This window comes from Triturus cristatus, chromosome 5_1, assembly GCF_964204655.1.
Source record: "Triturus cristatus chromosome 5_1, aTriCri1.1, whole genome shotgun sequence".
In the NCBI taxonomy this organism is placed as follows: Eukaryota; Metazoa; Chordata; class Amphibia; order Caudata; family Salamandridae; genus Triturus; species Triturus cristatus.
In genome coordinates this window covers 83,703,118-83,725,115 of record NC_140587.1, presented here as the reverse complement: position 1 = coordinate 83,725,115, position 21,998 = coordinate 83,703,118, and the positions used below count along the sequence as shown (strand labels likewise).

The following is a 21,998-nucleotide window of genomic DNA, read 5'->3' as shown; positions in this document are numbered from 1 at the left end:
GCCTACATATCCCTGCATCATGTGGCTGGCACCACATGGTGCCTGCCACGTAGTGCAGGGATATGTCAGGTGTCCCCTTTTTGCATTGAAGCATGTGCTGCAGCCAGCAACATCCGCCGCAATACAAAATATAGGTATTGCGACCACCGTGGTGGCGGTCGCATCCTAATGCCTATGGTGAGACTGCCAACATTCTGTTGTGCCGCTCCCACCTCCAATAGGATGGCGGAATCCTAATTAGCCCCTCAGTTCCCACCTTATACTCTCTCAGCTCTGACATTTGTACTCTTCCTGCGACACTGCTCTCTACTTGTTATCTCCACATTCTAAGCCTACTGCATCCTAAGTTCTGGTAGGCATCCCTTTACCATGCACAGTCATGGGCAAGAGAGCTTCAGAAAAAGGCTTCCAGTAGTCAGGATGTGCTACTGGTCAGTCTCAGGAGGGGCAGTGGGCAAGTAATCTTGTGCATATCTGCAATATGGACCCCTGACTAGGGATCTCACCTGGCTTGTAGGAATGCATGGGGAGGGACGGTGTTTGCTGGAGTGTATAAGTACGGCCTGGGTAATTGAAGATGTGAAAGACAAGTGTGTAGGTGGTTAGAGGACTGCATGCGTAGTGGACAGGGGTTTGTAGCAGTCCATGTGCTTTGCTGTGGTTTGGGCTCTGAAGAAGTTGAGGCCATACTTGTTTGGTACTCACTTCCTTGTTCAGACAGACCATAATCCCCTCTTATGGCTAAAACAAATGAAAGGTGAAAACCCCAACCTGCTTAGGTGGTCCATTTCCCTACAGGGGATGGACTTTACAGTGGAACATAGACCTGGGAGTAACCATGCCAATGCAGATGGACTCTCTAGGTATTTCCACTTAGAACATGAAGACTCAACTGGTCAAGGTTAGTTTAATGGCCCTGCGTTTGTGGGGGGGTTGTGTAGGAGAGTAGGATCTGCTTCACATGGGTACCCCCACTTTTTGCTGGTGTTTCACTGTGTTTCGATCCTTAGTCTGGCTGTGGCCCTGCTAATCAGGACCCCAGCCTAGCTGCTTCCTCTCTAAAATGGTTTGCATGTACATTAGGTACATATCTAATTGGATTCTGTAGTGCCTTATAAGCCCCTAGTATATGGTATACTATGTACCTAGGGCATAGGTACCTCAGAGGCCTACCAGGGGCTGAAGCATGTATTATGCCACCACTGGGAAGCACTCCAAAATGGCACCACAGGTTTGCTACTGCAGCCTGGGTAAGGGTGTGCTTGCACCCCTTACTGTGGTATAGGCTACCTTTATCACTATCATTGCACACACATATAAAACCTATAAGTCACTCCTATGGCAGGCCTTGACAATCCCGAAGGCAGAAAGCTTGGTTTTTATGTGAGAGGGTGCCCCTGCATCAGTAGAGCCCCTCTGCAGCGTTCGGAGTATCTCCTTTGATGCTGTTTGTGGTGCAGCCGGACATTATACTCTTAAGTGCATTATAACTTCGCAGTAAATGCTAACTTTGGGATGGCTGCACGGAAACATGTCATGTTTGGTGTCAAACGCTTTGGAATACAACTCCCCGCCAGTTCTGGTGGCGGGGGTAGCATTCCAACCTTCTAGAGGGAGAGACATGTTCACACTGGTCTAACCCGGTAGTGCTTTCTAAAGCCTTGGCATCACAAAATGGATGCCTCTGACACAGACACGGGTCTGGCCTCCTGCTGCTGACCAAAACTCCGTCAGGGGAGGTCTGGACAATAGGTTTCCTGTCCCAGGGAGGTATGACCACCCCAGACAGGCTGATGTGTAATGGGGCTGGGCGGGAGCACTCTCTGGTGCTTTGGAGTCCTGCACCGGGGGCACACTTGGCGTCCCTGTGCATAGTCCAGTTCAATCCAGTTGCAGGGGCTACCTGCCCCTGCTCTGGTGCAAAACTGGACAAAGGAAATGGGTGTAACTACCCCTCTTTCCAAACCCTCCAATAGGTGGGTCCCTAGAGTATGTTCAACCCCCAAACTTAGTATAAGTATGGTAACCCAGTCCTTGCGACTTTAGATTACCCTGGACGAAACTCTGCATTATATATCCTGGACCTTCAGCTTTCTATTTTGACTAGAAGATGGAAGAAATCTCCCTCGGGGCCAAGGAGTGACTCCCCTGTTTGGCAGGCACCAAAGAAGCAACTGTCAGGTCTGCAATTCTGAAGCTCTCGTTGGAAGCCCGAAGTCTCTGCATCACCAGAGGTAGATTTCCTGACTTCCCCGAGGCTACCCTGAGTCCACAGCAAAGCTGAGGCCCGTGGCTAACGTGGGTAGCGAAGAACCATGACCCCTGGGCACCGCATATTATTGCTGGTACATCCACTTCCTGTTTATCCTTGAAGTTCTGCTTTGGGCTCCCGCTAGCCCCAGCCTTGAGCACTGAAGATCTCCGGCCTCCATTCCACGAGTGACCCGTGGGCCGGGTTCCAGTGCGACCGCTCGAGGCTCCTTCGCGATCGCTAGCCTGTTGGCTAGTGGGTCCCCAAGAAGGCAACTCCTCTTCTGCTTGGGCTTTCCTGGTTGCTCCAGATGTGCCCCGACTTACCCTTGCTGGGTGAGTCCCTCAGACCTTGCTGGTCTGCACTGATGTCCTTCTTCTCTTGCCACGAGACTTGCTGTTGCCAAGGCTTGTTGGGTCCAATCAGGTCGCCGACACCGCAGCACTCGACAGACTTTGTGGGACAGCTCGAATCCAGCTCATGGACTTTGTCGACACCTCCTGGACCTCGTGGCTGAAGAGTCAAGACACCCGTCAACTCACCTGAAGCACCCGACATCCGTGGGCATTGGTCCATCCTGCCCTCGGTCACTGGCAAGTGACCCAGACTCTGCCCCCTCTGCTTTCAGGTTTCTTCCATCCTAGATCCAGGCTTGGATCTCTTCGTACACTTCTCCTCTTCACGGCAGCAGCAGTTCTTCGCTAGCTTCCATTGTAATCGACGACGCAACCCGACACCAATAGACACCTATGCACCCGGCTTCCCTGGGTGAGGTAACACAAGTACTCTGGTGCTCCCGTGGGTGCTAGCCCTAGAACTTCTTATGTCCAAAAGGGTTTGGTCCTGACTCGACTCTAAGTGTCCCTAATCTTTAAATTTCCAACAGCGACATTGCCCATAAAACATAACGGGAACCCGCGGTTGTGTTTACACACTGCACACGGCCCCCATGGGTCTCCTGTGTCACTACCTTGGGTGGTTCCTTGGGTTCCCAGTGATTCTACAGGCTCTAGGCCTTGTGTCTAGTTCAGGCGTGGTTCTTATATCACTTTATTGGTATATGGTTTGGTACACCCCTAGGGCCCAAACGTGTATTTGTGCTATTACTGTTGATTGCTAACTTGTAAATTAAGTACTTCGAACTCCAGCCTCATAAAGCGACTAGAGGGGGTGTTTTATCTTAAATACATATATTTTAAATATATACCTGGTGTCGTTGTCCTTTCGTTTGATCATTCAAGAGATTATAGACTGGTAAAACAAGCTGATTTACATTCCTTCAATACTTAGCCTGAAGGCTGCTCTCCATAGCTACCACCAGGATAGCTTTCAATAAAGGTTGTCTTTAACCTATCACCATAAGGGGTTGTTTGGACTGATACATGGTGCCCGCTAGAAGTAGTGGACAGCATATACCAGGCCAACTTCTCACATTGGTGTGCAGCGTGTGGGATTCCAGCTTGCTATTGTTTTACCAGATAATCTCAATTGAATTGGTCAACTGAAAACCACTAAAGGTCCCTTATGTACATATAATATCAAGTTTAGCTACAATAAGTTCTACTGAACTTAGAGTTGTGTGTTAAGGGATAGCACACCCTTTCTACAACTCAAGATAGTTTAGTAGGCCACACTAGTGTAGGTAGTGCAATACACCACACCACATTAGTAATGTCTAGTCAGCCAGGAACCAGTGGGTTACTGCCAGAAGCCAGTGGGCTTCTCCCCTATAAATATGAGGATCTCACCTTTGCACAGCTTAGGGCCTTATGTTCCATAAGGAAGCTGAAGACAGGCAAAAGCCCAACCACCCAGCATCTCATAAAGATACTTAAGCTGGATGATATCTCAGGGCCTAGTGGTCCTGATGGGGTAGGCAGTGTGGCTGGGGCAGCAGGTGAGGGTGGGTCTAGGGGTGGAAACTCCCCTAATCCTAACTCTAATGCTGACCAGACTGGTGACAATGACCAGAATCTGGTGAACCCAGCTCTCCTGGATTAGGATGAGGAGGATGACAACAATGCTCCCTCCTTTATACCTCCAGGAAGAGTTGAAAGTAGGGCTAGAAGGGATAGATCTCTGTCAAGGGGATCTGTCCAGTCTAACTCCTCTAAAGGGTCCTCTGTCTCTTCTCACAGAGGGAGGGAAACCTCCCAGGAAAGGAGAGAGAGACTGCTGATGTATGAGCAAGACAAGTTCAACCTCAGAAAGCAGCAGATGGCCTTAGATAGGGAAGCCCTAGAGCTCTACAGAGCTAGTAAAAAGGAGGGACTTGAGTCCCTTGGTGGCAGCAATTTCCCTAGAGATAGGGATGGATCTTATGACCATAGAAACCTAAGTAAGATTGTCCGTCCCTACCAGAGTGGGGATGACATCTACAAATGGATAACTGCCTTGGAGAGGGCCGGTAAAGTACAGAAGGTCCCTCAAGGTCAGTCGGCAACAATCTTATGGCTCTCCTTTGCAGACAAAGGTAGAGACAAGCTCTTCACTGTAAGAGAAGAGGATGCTGATGATTACCAGGTCTTGAAAAGTGCACTGATAGATGGGTTTGGCCTAACCACTGAACAATACAGGTTAAAGTTCAGAGACACCCAAAAAGCACAAAATCAAGACTGGGTTGACTTTGTTGACTGTGCTGCTAAGGCTCTGGAAGGTTGGTTATTGGGCAGTAAAGTGTGTGCCTTCATAGGATTGTACAATCTGATAATGAGGGAGGAGATTCTTAATAACTGTCAAAATCAGCTGTTGCACCAGTACCTGGTAGACTCTGATCTGACCTCTCCCCAAGAAATGGGAAAGAAGGCAGACAAATGGGTCAGAACCAGGGTCAGGCAGAAGGTACAGAACCAAGGTGGTGACCCAAAGAAGCAGGATTCTAAGAAAACTGACAAGGGTGGGGACAAGGGAAAAGACCAGAAGTCTTCTCAAGGGCCCCACAAATCTTCTTCTAATGGGGAGTCACAGTCAAGTAAGGGTGAAGGCCAAAAGAAACCTTGGTGCAAAATCTGTAAACAGAAAACTCACTGGACCAGTGACTGCACCAAGTCCAAAGAGTCTACTCCAGCCACCATTGCCCCTAAGGCAACTGTTCCCCCAAGTACAGCTACAATAGGTGGTGGCAATGTTCAGAATAAGGGTGTAGTAGGGTTGACCCTGGGTTCTTAGATGGACTCTGGCCTACTCAGAGTTCCAACTCAGGCTGTGCTTGTCTGTGATGGGGGCATGGATATGTCCCCCTGTGTGAATCCCAGTAATCTGGGCAAATACAGACAACAGCCTTTGATAAATGGAGTAGAAGCTTTTGCATTCAGGGACACAGGAGCAAGTGTCACAATGGTGACAAAAGATCTTGTGGATCCTGGGCAGATTATACTTGGTGAAATGTACCAAGTGACCAATGCTAGCAATGTCAAGACAGACCATTCTCTGGCAGTTGTTAACTTCTCCTGGGGATGGGTAACTGGCCTTAAGAAGGTTGTGGTAAGTGCAGACCGACCAGTACAGTGCTTGCTTGGCAATGATCTAGAGATTTCAGCTTAGGCTGAAGTGGAGCTCAGGACACATGCAGAAATGTTAGGGATCCCCGCATATGTCTTTGCTGTGACTAGGTCACAGGCCAAAATGTCTAAAGCTGGACAGGCCCTGGATTCTGGAATAATGGACCAGGTGCCTCACAAGAGGAGGACCAGCAGGGTTAAGGCAGAGCCTTCCCACCTGACTCAGAATGCTGATCAGTCTCCTCAGGGAGATGATGTTGAGCCTGAAGAAGGAACTGTCCCAGAGGAGCTTGAACCTGACCAGGTTGAGTTCTTGGGGACAGGGGGCCCTTCCAGGTCTGATCTGAGCCAGGAGCAGAAAGCCTGCCCCTCTCCTGAACCCCTCAGAAAGCAAGCTGCTGATGAGGCTGCTGGGAATGCTAGTAGCACCCATAAAGTGTATTGGGATGATGGACTCCTATACTCAGAGAGTAGAGACCTCAAGCCTGGTGCATCCAGGAGGTTGGTTATACCTCTGAAGTTTAGGGGCTTCCTATTGACACTAGCCCATGATATTCCCCTAGCAGGACACCTGGGCCAGAACAAGACTTGGGATAGAATTGTCCCTCACTTTCACTGGCCCCATATGTCTAAAGACACAAAGGAGTTTTGTCGCTACTGTGTAACCTGCCAAGCCAGTGGCAAGGCAGGTGGCACTACAAAGGCCCCCTGATACCACTACCTGTGGTGGGAGTGCCCTTTGAAAGGGTAGGGATTGACATTGTTGGTCCCATGGATCCCCAAACAGCATCTGGGCACAGATTTATACTGGTGGTGGTGGATCATGCCACCAGGTACCTAGAAGCAATTCCCCCTAAGGACCACTACAGCACTTGTGGTGGCAAGAGCTCTCTTGAGTGCATTCTCAAGAGTAGGCTTTTCTAAGGAGGTAGTATCTGAGAGGGATGCAAACTTCATGTCTAGTTACTTGACTGCTAGGTGGAAGGAGTGTGGAGTGAACTACAAATTCACCACACCCTATCATCATCATCATCATCAGTCTTTATTCGATTTGAAATGAATCATAAAAGACACAAACATAAAAACAAGAGCACAATTATTGTGCCCACAATGGTACAAAACAGCAATAAATACATTAAAAGAATGTTAAGAGAAACATTAAATAAGTAGTATGCTGATGAATAGATCTTGGAATATTAAAAAAAGAAAAAGGAAAAAAACACACTATCAGTTACACGTACTAAATCACTAGGCAGAAAGACCAGGCTGGACACACGTTAATAGCCCATTTTCCATGTTCTCTAGGAGAGCTCCTGGGGGGTTCCTGATCGCTTTTCTTCGTAGAGACCATGCCCAACCCAAATATTTTGCTAGGGCCACTGAGAAAATTGTTAGAGAACTAGTGCGCAGAATTCGAAATGCCACAGCACTGCTCCTGGTACCAAGTGCCTTACACAAAGGGGAAAGCCAGACACGTCTTGGAGTAATAAGTATCGGGCAAGCAAACAGGAAATGAGCAATTGATTCTGATTTAGCCCCACATACAGGGCACGATTCCTCCTGTTTCCTATCCCATCTCCCTGTCAGGGATCTAAGGGGTAGAGACCCAGCTCTAAACTGAAAATAGAGTTTCCTGTCCCCCGTATTAGTAACCAGGTCCCAGTATGACTCTAGAGCAGGGACAATTTTGGCCTCTAGAAAGTTAGCAGACATCCCTGAGGCTCTATTCAATACCTGAAGGTCTACCCTATCCCAGTATGCCTTTTTGAGGGAGTTCTTTGATGGAAACAGGGCTGTCGACGGGTCATACCATAGCTCCATACCCATTCCTTTCAGAGTCTCATGTAAATTCTTTAACCATACAATTTTATGGAATTCATCAGTTTTTATAATGTCCATGAGACCTTTGGCGTAATGGGAGAGCTCGGGAGTAGTCCAGAGTCTCCGCCAATATAAAACCGGCCGAAGCTTTGCGATGTCCAAAATGGAACTCCTGTCTAAATCGTGTCTAAGTGGAATCAGTGGAGTACTCTGGGGGAGACCAGTTATACTCCGAAGGAATTTGTTTTCAACACTAGATAAAAGGGATAACTGGTCAAAACCCCAAAGCTCCGCCCCATATAGCGCAGAACTTAAAGCCTTGGCTTCGTAGACTTGCAGTACTGGGCTTATTGGTTTTGTAAATGACTTACTGAATTCCCTACATAGAGCACCAGTCAGTTGTTTGAAACGCAGGGTGGCCAGTTCAATGTGTTTACGCCATTTGTTGTCATTTGATATTTGGATACCAAGGTACGTAAAATTAGTTACCGTCTCCAAGGGTTGCCCATTCATAAATACCTTTTTTCTTCGAGAACTCACGTGGGGGTTAAAGGCCATGAATTTTGTTTTTGTCACGTTAACCTCCAGACCGTAGTCAAGGCAAAAGTTGTCAAACAAGCGCAGGGCTTTTTGCAGACCACTCAACGTTTTGGACACGATAAGCGTGTCGTCTGCAAACATTAGTATAGGGATGGGAACTCCAGCCAACCTTGGGGCGTCTATGTTTGCAGAAAGCATGAGATCAACTATTCCATTAATATATAATGAGAAGAGCGTGGGTGCCATGGTGCAACCTTGGCGCACACCACGCTCGACCAGGAACTCAGGGGTAACCTGACCTGGCCCGCCCCATTGAATCCTAGCGTAGTTGGACTCATGCAATCGCATAACCAAAGTCAGAATTTCGTTAGGGAGACCAAGCTCTTCCAAAACTGCCCACAGCCGGATACGAGGCACGAGGTCAAAGGCAGCTCTCAAATCCACAAAAGCTGCGTAGAGGCTGCCTTTGCCCAGTGTCACCACCCGCCAGTGGAGTTGGACAAAGCGGAAGACCTGATCAACTGTGCTGGTTGATTTTCGGAAACCTGCTTGGAAGGGTGACAAAATGTTATTGTCATCAATCCACTCCTGGATCTGGTTCAGGACCATCCTCCCAATCACCTTCTGTATGGAGTCTATCAAGCTGATCGGCCTGTAGTTGCATGGAAGTGCCTTATCGCCCTTCTTAAATACAGGGATTATGACAGCCCCTCTCCATGATTTGGGGACAGGAGCACCATTGGCCACAGCATTGGCCAAGAGAGTAATATACATGCTCCAGCTGTCTTTATCATGAAGGAAGACATCGGGAGGAACCCTATCTGGCCCAGAGGCACGGCCACTAGTGACAGAGCCCAGAGCCTTCAAGGCATCTTGTATACAAAAGGGATCTAGGGAGAAGGGAACATAATTTGGGACCCAAGCAAAATTAAACAGGGAATTACAGGCGTATTGGGGTTTAAAGTATCTGACCCACTCTACCTGGGAAACATGATTCGAGGGGCTATCGGATCGAGCACCACTGCCCCACTTGATGATGTTCCAGAATGTCCGGGAGTCTTTGATGCTACATGCATCTTTTAAATCAAGCCAGTGTTGTTCGTCCCAGTTCCTTTAGGCCGTTCTTACAGCTTTTTTATATAGTAATCTAGCTAGGCGAACAGAGTCATTAAATCCACTAGAGAGAGCAGTAGCCAAATTAGCCCTAGATAGCCTACAGGCATCATCGTACCACCCAAGACTCTTGGGTGGGTTCTTGCTAGCTTTCCTCCTGAGTTTCGTGAAATATGAGCCTATGTCATCAAACAGCTTATCATGGAGTTCAATAGTTGCTATGTAGCATGGCTCAGAGGGCAACATACCCTCGAGCACCAATATGGCATCAGCTAATTTGTTGTCAATGTCAGCAGTGGCCAAGTGGTTTAGCTTAAGCTCGCGCCACTTGAGTCTGCGCATATCGTTTGTAAGGACAACTTCCGGCGTCCGTAGATCCGTGGTCTCAACTACTGGGTGATTACGAGTCCACCATTGGTGGGTGACACAAATAGGATTATGGTCACTCTCAACTCTACCCACGACCACCATATCTAGGACAAAACGCCATAGTTTCAGGCTACATAGAACATAGTCAATCCTACTGGAGTGGCGGCCATTATCAAATGTTTTGGCCCCAAATTTGTGACCCAGCGTCCTGCCATTCAAAGCCCTCAAACCAACCTCATAACAAAAGGCATTGACCTGCAATATTGTCTCAGACCATCTTTTTATAGGCTTGAGGTCAAGCTCAGGCACTCCCCAGAGTTGATCTTCCACAGGATCGACGCTCCACCCAAATTCGGGATCCAAGAGTGGTTCGAAGGTGACATTCAAATCACCAGCGACAAGCACTCCCCTCCCAACTGAGTGCTGACCAATAAGGGAAGCCAAGTGTGCCAGAACCTGTGAGCCCGATTTATTAGGGCCTCTCATATACAAATTGTAGATATCCAGATCGCCCAAAGAGCCAAGTGATAATCTGACATGTTGGATGTCATCAGAATTAGTTGGAACTGCATTAGCTCCTGGAAATATGTCCTGACGAACCCAGGTCGTCAGACCTCCCATTGGGCGTCCCTTGGTTCCCCGAACTGCAGGGACACAAAAGTTAAAAAAGCCCTGCATAAACTGGGGTTCGCAGGACCAAGTCTCCTGGAAAATACAAACATCGAAGCCCCCAATAAAAGCTAACCATTCTGGAGATTCCATTTTTGACTTTAGGCCAGCAACATTCCAGGAGATCAATGATCCCCTCGCCGCTCCATGATTAGATGCATAAATTTGGCTATCATAACTCTGCTCAGATCCCCTGTGGATTTCGACATCCAATATGGAAGAAAATGGCTCAGTTTCTTTAGACTCCCCATTAGCTACAAGGTGGGCTGGCTTTCCTCCCCCCTTTATATTACCTTTGGAGTTACTTAGGTTTAAAAAGGTAATAGGGAATGATGTCCCAGGCGCCGGTCAGTCCAGAGCTATAGAATGACGTAATTCGTTAGTTCCCCAATTTGTCTGTTCTACACTAGATCTCGGGGATGTATGGGCATTCAAATTGTAGAAATACCTTAGATCTTGAACTCCGATTTTAGACTGAACATAAACCGATGAATGGTCACAAATATAGCGCACTATGCGTCTGTCTGCAAAATTGATGATAATGGAGTCCCCAGGGACATCTTTGGGTCTGGGACCCACCCAGCTAACCCTTCTAGCGAAAAGGATCTTCCCGTCCGGATGGTTCGGGATAGTACTGGAGTGTGGAGTGAACTACAAGTTCACCACACCCTATCACCCACACTGCAATGGTTTAGTTGAAAGATTCAACAAAACCTTAAAGGGCATGATTAAAGGTCTCCCAGAGAAGCTTAGGCAAAAGTGGGACCTACTTTTGCCCTGCCTTTTATTTGCATACAGGGAGGTGCCTCAAAAGGGGGTTGGTTACAGCCCATTTGAACTTTTGTTTGGTCACCCTGCCAGGGGTCCATTGTGTTTGGTTAAGGAAGGATGGGAGTTACCTCTCAAGCCCCCAAAGGAAGAGATAGTGGACTATGTGCTTGGTCTCCACTCCAGGATGGCTGAGTACATGAAAAAGGCAAACAAAAACCTTGAGGCTAGACAGGAACTGCAAAAAGCCTGGAATGACCAAAAGGTTGTACCGACTGTTTATCAGCCAGGACAGAAAGTGTGGGTGTTGGAGCCTGTGGCCCCAGCAGTTCTCCAGTACAAATGGAGTGTCCCCCACACAAGTTTTGAACAGAAAGGGGAGCTTACCTACTTGGTAGACCTGGGAACCCCTAGGAGTCCCCACAGGGTACTTCATGTCAATAGACTTAAACCATATGTTGACAGGGCAGACATGGGCTTGCTCATGGTTACTGATGAAGGACAGGAGGAAGAGAGTGACCCACTCCCTGACCTGCTTTCACGGAACCCTGATGATGGGTCAGTAGCTGGTGTAGCTCTGGCAGGCAGCCTCACTGCCTAGCAGCAAACTGACTGCAGAAGCCTTCTCAGTCAGTTTAGACATATGTTTTCTCTGACTCCAAGTCAGACCACCTGGTGCACTCATGAAGTGGACACTGGGGACAGTCTACCTGTGAAGAATAAGATCTACAGGCAACCTGACCATGTCAGGGACTGTATAAGGACAGAAGTCCAAAAGATGTTGGATTTGGGAGTGATTGAACCCTCAGTTAGCCCTTGGGCTATTACAGTAGTCCTGGTACCTAAACCTCACACCACAGATGGCAAGAGAGAGATGAGGTTTTGTGTAGACTATAGGGGTCTCAATGCAGTCACTAGGACTGATGCCCATCCCATCCCCAGGGCCGATGAGCTAATAGATACTTTGGCCTCAGCCACGTTTCTAAGCACATTAGGCCTGACAGCTGGCTACTGGCAGATCAGACTAGCTGACGATGCAAAGCCAAAGACAGCATTTTCTACCCAGAGTGGGCACTTTCAATTTGTGGTAATGCCCTTTGGTTTGAAGAATGCACCTGCCACTTTCCAAAGGTTGGTGAATCAAGTCCTTACAGGCCTGGAAGACTTTAGTTCAGCATATCTAGATGATATTGCTGTATTTAGCTTCACCTGGGGGGATCACCTGGTCCACCTGAGGAATGTTTTGGAGGCTCTGCAAAAAGCAGACCTAACTATCAAGGCTACTAAGTGCCAGATAGGGCAGAGTAAGGTTGTGTACTTGGGCCACCTTGTAGGTGGAGACAGGTTCAAGCATTGCGGAGGAAAATCCAGACCATAATGGAATGGGTTGCTCCAACTACCCAGAGTCAGGTGAGAGCCTTCTTAGGCCTTAATGTGTACTATAGGAGATTTGTCAAGGGGTATGGATCATTAGTGACACCCCTGAATGACTTAACTTCTAAAAAGATGCCCAAAAAGTTTCAGTGGACAGCTAGCTGTCAAAAGGCATTTGATGACCTGAAGCAGGCTATGTGCACTGCTCCCATTTTGCAGAGTCCTGACTACTCCAAGAAGTTCATTGTCCAAACAGATGCATCTGAATTGGGGGTAGGGGCTGTACTGTCACAATTGAATGATGAAGGTCAGGATTAGCCAGTAGCTTTCATAAGCAGAAGGCTAACCCCCAGAGAGAAACGTTGGTCAGCCATTGAGAGGGAGGCCTTTGCTGTGGTTTGGGCTCTGAAGAAGTTGAGGCCATACTTGTTTGGTACTCACTTCCTTGTTCAGACCAGACAGACCATAAGCCCCTCTTATGGCTAAAACAAATGAAGGGTGAAAACCCCAACCTGCTTAGGTGGTCCATTTCCCTACAGGGGATGGACTTTACAGTGGAACATAGACCTGGGAGTAACCATGCCAATGCAGATGGACTCTCTAGGTATTTCCACTTAGAACATGAAGACTCAACTAATCAAGGTTAGTTTAATGTCCCTGCGTTTGGGGGGGGGGGGGGTGTAGGAGAGTAGGATCTGCTTCACATGGGTACCCCCACTTTTTGCTGGTGTTTCTCTGTTTTTCAACCCTTAGTCTGGCTGTGGCCCTGCTAATCAGGACCCCAACCTAGCTGCTTCCTCTCTAAAGTGGTTTGCATGTACATTAGGTATATATCTAATTAGATTCTGTAGTGCCTTATAAGACCCTAGTATATGGTATACTATGTACCTAGGGCATAGGTACCTCAGAGGCCTACCAGAGGCTGAAGCATGTATTATGCCACCAATGGGAAGCACTGCAAAATGGCACAACAGGTCTGCTACTGCAGCCTGGGTGAGGGTGTGCTTGCACCCCTTACTGTGGTATAGGCTACCTATATCACTATCATTGCACACACATATAAAACCTATAAGTCACTCCTATGGCAGGTCTTGACAATCCTGAAGGCAGAGTGCTTGGTTTTTATGTGAGAGGGTGCCCCTGCATGAGCAGAGCCCCTCTGCAGTGTTCGGACGGAGTATCTCCTCTGATGCTGTTTGTGGTGCAGCCGGACCATATACTCTTAAGTGCATTATAACCGCGTGGTAAATGCTAACTGTGGGATAGCTGCATGGAAACATGTCGTGTTTGGTGTCAAACGCTTTGGAATACTACCCCCCCCCCGCCAGTTCTGGCGGCGGGGATAGCATTCCACCCTTCTAGAGGGAGAGACATGTTCACACTGGTCTAACCCGGTAGGACTTTCTAAAGCCCTGGCATCACAAAATGGATGCCTCTGCCAAAGACACGGGTCTGGCCTCCTGCTGCTGACCAAAACTCAGGCAGGGTAGGCCTGGACAATAGGTTTCCTGTCCTAGGGAGGTGTGACCACCTCCCCAGACAGGCTGATGTGTATTGGGGCTGGGCAGGAACACTCTCTGGTGCTTTGAAGTCCTGCACTGGGGGCCCACTTGGTGTCCCTGTGCATAGTCCAGTTCAAACCAGTTGCATGGGCTACCTGCCCCTGCTCTGGCGTGAAACTGGACAAAGGAACGGGTGTAACCAACCCTCTTTCCAAACCCTCCCATAGGTGGGTCCCTAGAGTATGTCCAACCCCCAAACTTAGTATAAGTATGGGAACCCAGTCCTTGCGACTTTAGATTACCCTGGACGAAACTCTTCAATATATATCCTGGACCTTCGACTTTCTATTTCGACTAGAAGATGGAAGAAATCTCCCTTGGGGTCAAGGAGTGACTCCCCTGCTTGGCAGGCACTAAAGAAGCAACTGTCCGGTCTGCAATTCCGAAGCTCCTGTTGGACGCCGAAGTCTCTGCATCACCAGAGGTGGATTTCCTGACTTCCTCGAGGCTGCCCTGAGTCCACAGCAAAGCTGAGGCCCGTGGCTATGGTGGGTAACGAGGAACCGTGACCCCTGGGTACCGCGTACTATTGCTGGTACATTGACTTCCTGTTTATCCTTGAAGTTTTGCTTTGTACTCCGAGTAGCCCCAGCCTTGGGCACTGTCTGCACCGAAGATCTCCGGCCTCCACTCCAAGAGTGACCCGTGGGCCGAGTTCCAGGGAGACCACTCGAGGCTCCTTTGCGATCCCTAGCCCGTTGGCTAGTGGGTCCCCAAGAAGGCAACTCCTCTTCTGCTTGGGCTTTCCTGGTTGCTCCAGACGTGCCCCGACTTACCCTTGCTGGGTGAGTCCCTCAGACCTTGCTGGTCTGCACCGACGTCCTTCTTCTCTTTCCATGAGACTTGCCGTTGCCAAAGCTTTTTTGGTCCAATCTGGTTGCCCACACCGCAGCACTCGACAGACTTCATTGTACAGCTCGAATCCGGCTTGTGGATTTCGTCGACACCTCCTGGACCTCGTGGCTGAAGAGTCAAGACACCTGTCAACTCAACTGAAGCACCCGACATCTGTGGGAATTGGTCCATCCTGCCCTCGGTCACTGGCAAGTGACCCAGACTCTCTCCCCTCTGCTTTCAGGTTCCTTCCATTCTAGATCCAGGCTTGGATCTCTTCGGACACTTCTCCTCTTCACGGCAGCAGCAGTTTTTCACCAGCTTCCATTGTAATCGACGACGCGACCCGACAGAAAGACACCTATCCACCCGGCTTCCCTGGGTGAGGTAACACGAGTACTCCGGTGCTCCCGTGGGTGCTAGCCCTAGAACTTCTTAAATCCAAAAGGGTTTGGTCCTGACTCGACTCTAAGTGTCCCTAATCTTTAAATTTCCAACCGCGATATTGCCCATAGAAGCTAACGGGAAATCGCGGTTGTGTTTACACACTGCACACGGCCCCCGTGAGTACTCTGTGTCACTACCTTGGGTGGTTCCTTGGGGTCCCAGCGATTCTACAGGCTCTAGACCTTGTGTCTAGTTCAGTTATGGTTCTTATACCACGTTATTGGTATATCCTTTGGTACGCCCCTAGGGCTCAAACGTGTATTTGTGCTATTTCTGTTGATTGCTAACTTTTAAATTAAGTACTTTGAACTCCAGCCTCATAAAGAGACTAGAGGGGTGTGTTTAGAAATAAATATTCTATCTTAAATACATATATTTAAAATATATACCTGGTGTGGTTGTCCTTTCATTTGATCATTCAAGAGATTATAGACTGGTAAAACAAGCTGCTTTACATTCCTTCAAGACTTAGCCTGAAGGCTGCTCTCCATAGCTACCACTAGGATAGCTTTCAATAAAGGTTGTTTTTAACCTATCACCCTAAGGGTTTGTTTGGACTGTTACAAGGTGCCCACTAGAAGTAGTGGACAGCATATACCAGGCCAACTTCTCAAACTCATGCAATGACCCAGGCCTTAACACATGAACTGCTACAAACCCTTGCCCACTACGCATGTAGTCCTCTAACCACCTACACACTTGTCTTTCACATCTTCAATTACTCAGGCAGTACCTATACACTCTAGCAACCACTCTGTCACTCCCCACACACTCCTCCAGTCAGCCATTCAGCACCATGTACTAATCCAAACACTGCGCCAAAACCCAAACACTTATAAATTCAGCTAGGCACTCTCCTTGAAGTACTCTAATCATACACTGTTAGACCTGGCACCTTGGCGTGGGTCTCCCTTCCAAGTTGTTGCTGTTGCCTCATGTGTTTATGCTGCTGTTAGATGCTTTGGGCTGTGCCACTGCTATCCAGTGCCACAGTGTAAGTGCTCCCTGTTGTAAATTGATGTATGAATTAGTGATTCCATGATTGATCTGTCAGACCCTAGTGCAGTCCACCAGAAGTGCTCAGGGCTGGTAATCCAAATGCTGCTAGTGGGCGTGCAGCACTGGTTGTGCCACCCACAGAAGTAGCCTGTTAAAGTATGTCTAAGGCTTGCCACTGCAAAGCCTGTGGGCAGTCTGGTGCGGCCATGTTGACTGGGCAAGTACATCCACTTGCCAGTCCCTAAACCTTCCCTTTTCTTCATATCAGAGACCCCTATGGTAGACTCAAAGGTAGGGTTCATTGTAAGTATAAGGTAGGACATGCCCTGATGTGTGTGGCATGTCCTAATAGGGAATTACAGCCATTTTCGTTTTTCACTATTGCAAGGCTGTCTGTTCCCCATAGGCCAGAATGGGCAGTTTGATTATTACATCTTATAATCCTAACTGACTCATGGAACATGGTGGAAATTCGAGTGTATTATGCCTGAACTCAGAATGATAAAATACATCTTTTAGTGAAGTAAATTTTTTATATTCTGTGTTTAAAAATACCAGTTTTAGAAAGTAGGTATTTTCTTGTCTAACCATAAAAGCCTGCCTCTGCTAAGTTGTGTATTCCTTGTCTGGAGTTTGAGTGACAGGGGCTGGGGGATTCCAGGAGACAGGGTGAGTCAGCACAGGGCTGAATAGAGAGATCTGCATGTAGATGAGTGGGAGGAGTTGCACCTGGGACCTGAATAGGGCTGTACCTTCCCTCCACAATGCTGGCTCCACCTCCTGTGGTGCATCTGCTGTCTCTGCCCTGCACTGTGAAAGGACAGAAGGAGTCATGTAAACAGAGTGCTTCAGGACTGACCAGAACTGGTTTGGACTAGGCAAAGGCCTCTCTGCCTTCAGAGAACAAAGAAACTGAGTATAAGTATTGGTACCCAAACCCAAAAACTTTAGATCACTTTTGGGAAACAAGAAGAAACCTTTGAGGAGGAGAGGAACCAGAGAGACTGAGGAGAGACTATCCCTAAGCTTGAGGGATTGGCCTGCAGTGGTTGCCTGACTGCCAAAGAGAGGAGAGAGGAATTTTGTGTGTACTGTCACCAACTTGTGAAGGATCTCCAAGACTTGGGAAAGAGCTTTCCTCCTGCTGAAGTCTCAGGGACAACAGACTTCAACCACCAGCTCCCCAAGAGCTCTTTGGAAGTGCCTGCAGTTGTGTTGGGCTTTCTGAGGGACTGTGTGTCGCAAGGAGCTGGAAGCGTGACTCACGAAGAAGAAGCGTGTCGCTGCCGCAGCCGCTGCCGTCACATCACTGAACAAGGGTGTTGCCACTGTAGCTGTCGCATTGCATCGCAGAAGCGTCTCGCAACACCGAAGAAGCATGTCGCCGCCACAGCCGCTGTCGTCGCATCACTGAAGAAGGGTGTTACCGCTGTACCTGTCACATTGCATCGCAGAAGCTCCTCGCGTGCAACGCTGTACTATATAACACCCCTTTCTATACCATAGTTAAACATATCTAAATAGGCTCTCCTGTAACATCATGCAATGTTGTAACAGTATAATATGGCTTACCATACTATACTATAACAGTATGCTACACCACGCCATAACTTTTCCAAGCATACCATGCCCTAACATTGTATGCCAAGCTATACCGTTAACTGAAAACCTGGTACACCATATCTTACTAATATATAGCTGACCATGTCATCTTATGGTTATTTACCATTTGTGTATTGCCAAATGCCAATTAGTATGGCCTCACAGCCATTGATGATATTGGCGTTTAATGAGTGAGGCCATTGAGCAGTGCCAAAATAGTCTATGAATCTGCTTGGTTGGTATGCCAGCCCGTGGCCTACCAGATGTGAAAGTGTGGTAATTGGCTGGTGAATGCAGGTGCAGTTTAGTGCTTTAATGGTTAGTAATACCTTTTTTGGCAGTGTTGGATGTATGTTTAGAGTTCTGTATTAATTTTAGAATTAGCCAAGTTGTATATGTATTGAAGAGTAATGTGTGGTGTGCCTTGGTGTCTCATGCTGTTGTGAGCACGACGATACTCCCTGCTGTGTTGAAAGTGAGTGCGATGTATCTACAGTGATGTTTGGTGTTGCACCTGAAGTTCGGGCCTCGAAAAAAGTTGAAAGGTTGGTAGACCGGCAGGTTTGGTGACGCAGATGATTTACTCGACCTCTCTGTACTGCACTCGACCAACGAATATGGTCACAGTTTTGTTGTTACATTACCTAGCCAGCCCTAAAATCTGTGGGCCATTGGCGCTACCAAGCAGAAAACCTGAATTGTTCACCAGTGTACCTCCGTGAGAAATGCCACGTGTGTTTCAGATGTGATGGAGACTTGCCAGGACACCAGCAGCTCAGATACACAAACAAACCTCAAACATGGCCTGTGAAATAACACCTCAGGGCAAAGATTCAGGCACCTGGCTCCCTGTTAGTGCTGCTGCTTTCAAGAAGCTCTGTAAGCAGGTGTTATTGCTTACCAATGCTGAACGTGATTTACTCCTGTTTTGGGAAGGATGGATGCCGCGTCGCTATGGTTTGATATTTTTATCTTTCAATTACTGCGTGTTTTCATCGTTGACAATTAAACTCATTGAAGGCCAACATGAGTTTCACGGAACACTTGCTTTAGGGCAGTGCGACTGGTGCGGCCGCACTGGGCACTGACCTGGAAGGGGTGCTGACCTCAGGTAGGGGGCGCTGTGTTTAGCAATAATTTAAGATTGGAGAGATGAGGGGCAGTTTTTCCGAGTGGTAGTGAGGGAATTCGAGGGATGTTGGGGCACCAAAAATGATTTTGGCACCGAGCGCCACCAGCACTAAAGCCGGCACTGAACCGCCTCGACAGTTCCAATGCTCACAACTGAGCAGTGTGCACAGCAGATGTGGAGCAAGTGCTACAAATGCATGTGGAATCGTAAGATGACTCGGACAACACATCTAATCTGCTCGACTGAGTGCGTCCCCAGTGACCCTCCTCATTTACTGCCGGAGATGAGTGCGTCCCCAGTGGCCCTCCTCATTCACTGCCGGAGATGAGTGCGTCCCCAGTGACCCTCCTCATTCACTGCTGGAGATGAGTGCGTCCCCAGTGGCCCTCCTCATTTACTGCCGGAGATGAGTGCGTCCCCAGTGACCCTCCTCATTCACTGCCGGAGATGAGTGCGTCTCCAGTGACCCTCCTCATTCACGGCCGGAGATGAGTGCGTCCCCAGTGGCCCTCCTCATTCACTGCCAGAGATGAGTGCGTCCCCAGTGACCCTCCTCATTCACTGCCGGAGATGAGTGCGTCCCCAGTGGCCCTCCTCATTCACTGCCGGAGATGAGTGCGTCCCCAGTGACCCTCCTCATTCACTGCTGGAGATGAGTGCGTCCCCAGTGGCCCTCCTCATTTACTGCCGGCGATGAGTGCATCCCCAGTGACGCTCCTCATTCACTGCCGGAGATGAGTGCGTCCCCAGTGACCCTCCTCATTCACTGCCGGAGATGAGTGTGTCCCCAGTGGCCCTCCTCATTTACTGCCGGAGATGAGTGCGTCCCCAGTGACCCTCCTCATTCACTGCCGGAGATGAGTGCGTCTCCAGTGACCCTCCTCATTCACGGCCGGAGATGAGTGCGTCCCCAGTGGCCCTCCTCATTCACTGCCAGAGATGAGTGCGTCCCCAGTGACCCTCCTCATTCACTGCCGGAGATGAGTGCGTCCCCAGTGGCCCTCCTCATTCACTGCCGGAGATGAGTGCGTCCCCAGTGACCCTCCTCATTCACTGCCGGGGATGAGTGCATCCCCGGTGACCCTCCTCATTCACTGCCGGAGATGAGTGCGTCCCCAGTGGCCCTCCTCATTCACTGCCGGAGATGAGTGCATCCCCAGTGACCCTCCTCATTCACTGCCAGAGATGAGTGCGTCCCCAGTGGCCCTCCTCATTCACTGCCGGAGATGAGTGCGTCCCCAGTGGCCCTCCTCATTTACTGCCGAAGATGAGTGCATCCCCAGTGACCCTCCTCATTCACTGCCAGAGATGAGTGCGTCCCCATTGGCCCTCCTCATTCACTGCCGGAGATGAGTGCGTCCCCAGTGACCCTCCTCATTCACTGCTGGAGATTAGTGCGTCCCCAGTGGCCCTCCTCATTCACTGCCGGAGATGAGTGCGTCCCCAGTGACCCTCCTCATTCACTGCCGGAGATGAGTGCATCTCCAGTGACCCTCCTCATTCACTGCCGGAGATGAGTGCGTCCCCAGTGACCCTCCTCATTCACTGCCAGAGATGAGTGCGTCCCCGGTGACCCTCCTCATTCACTTCCGGAGATCAGTGCGTCCCCAGTGGCCCTCCTCATTTACTGCCGGAGATGAGTGCATCCCCAGTGACCCTCCTCATTCACTGCCGGAGAGGAGTGCGTCCCCAGTGGCCCCCCTCATTTACTGCCGGAGATGAGTGCGTCCCCAGTGGCCCTCCTCATTCACTGCCGGAGATGAGTGCATCCCCAGTGGCCCTCCTCATTTATTGCCGGAGATGAGTGCATCCCCAGTGACCCTCCTCATTCACTGCCGGAGATGAGTGCGTCCCCAGTGGCCCTCCTCATTTACTGCCGGAGATGAGTGCGTCCCCAGTGACCCTCCTCATTCACTGCCGGAGATGAGTGCGTCCCCAGTGGCCCTCCTCATTCACTGCCGGAGATGAGTGCGTCCCCAGTGGCCCTCCTCATTCACTGCCGGAGATGAGTGCGTCCCCAGTGACCCTCCTCATTCACTGCCGGAGATGAGTGCGTCCCCAGTGGCCCTCCTCATTCACTGCCAGAGATGAGTGCGTCCCCAGTGACACTCCTCATTCACTGCCGTAGATGAGTGCGTCCCCAGTGGCCCTCCTCATTCACTGCCGGAGATGAGTGCGTCCCCAGTGGCCCTCCTCATTCACTGCCGGAAATGAGTGCGTCCCCAGTGACCCTCTTCATTCACTGCCGGAGATGAGTGCGTCCCCAGTGACCCTCCTCATTCACTGCCGGAGATGAGTGCGTCCCCAGTGACCCTCCATATTCACTGCCGGAGATGAGTGCGTCCCCAGTGACCCTCCTCATTTACTGCCGGAGATGAGTGCGTCCCCAGTGACCCTCCTCTTTCACTGCTGGAGATTACTTTGCTCACACACCACCATGCATCTGATCAGCAGGTCAGATCCCTGATTGTTGCCAAGCTTACAGCCAGTGCCTGCCCTGCTGCACAGCTTCTCTAGCACGCTGTTATCGTCTACAACAGCTCGGATTCTGCACGGCTCACTCCTGGCACACGTGTTGCTGCTCGAACAGTCCATTGCAGGAATGCAAAGCTCAAACTCCTGCCATGTACATTTCATTCATACTGCTCACCTTTCATCCGGGCGGCATGTTTCTCTAAAGAGCAGCTCACATTCTGCAAAGTTCACCTGTGCACGGCTCCTCCTGAGATGCATGCCATTGATGTAGCGCCTAAAGAGTTTGAAATTTGTAGGGGTGCATCATATTCACTGTTAGTTGGCACCCGCATATAATCAATGTATATTTAGATGTGTCAAGCAAAATGTATTAAGAAATGTAGCAGCTGTATCGCAATATAGAAGTGTTAGAGATGTGAAACCATATTGTGAATGTATTCAGTAAAATGTGTAACGATTAGTTTCCGTTTAATGCAATGTATTAGGCTAAACGTGTAACCGGATTGAATTAAACCATGTATGTTGTTTATCCATGTATATGA

At 49.2% G+C, this 21,998-nt stretch overlaps 1 protein-coding gene across 4 annotated transcripts in view; it reads right to left on the bottom strand.

Moving 5' to 3' along the window:
- LOC146830264 (acetylserotonin O-methyltransferase-like) overlaps positions 1-21,998 on the bottom strand; it is an 856,304-nt gene that overhangs the window by 749,917 nt on the left and 84,389 nt on the right. The window lies entirely within an intron of this gene.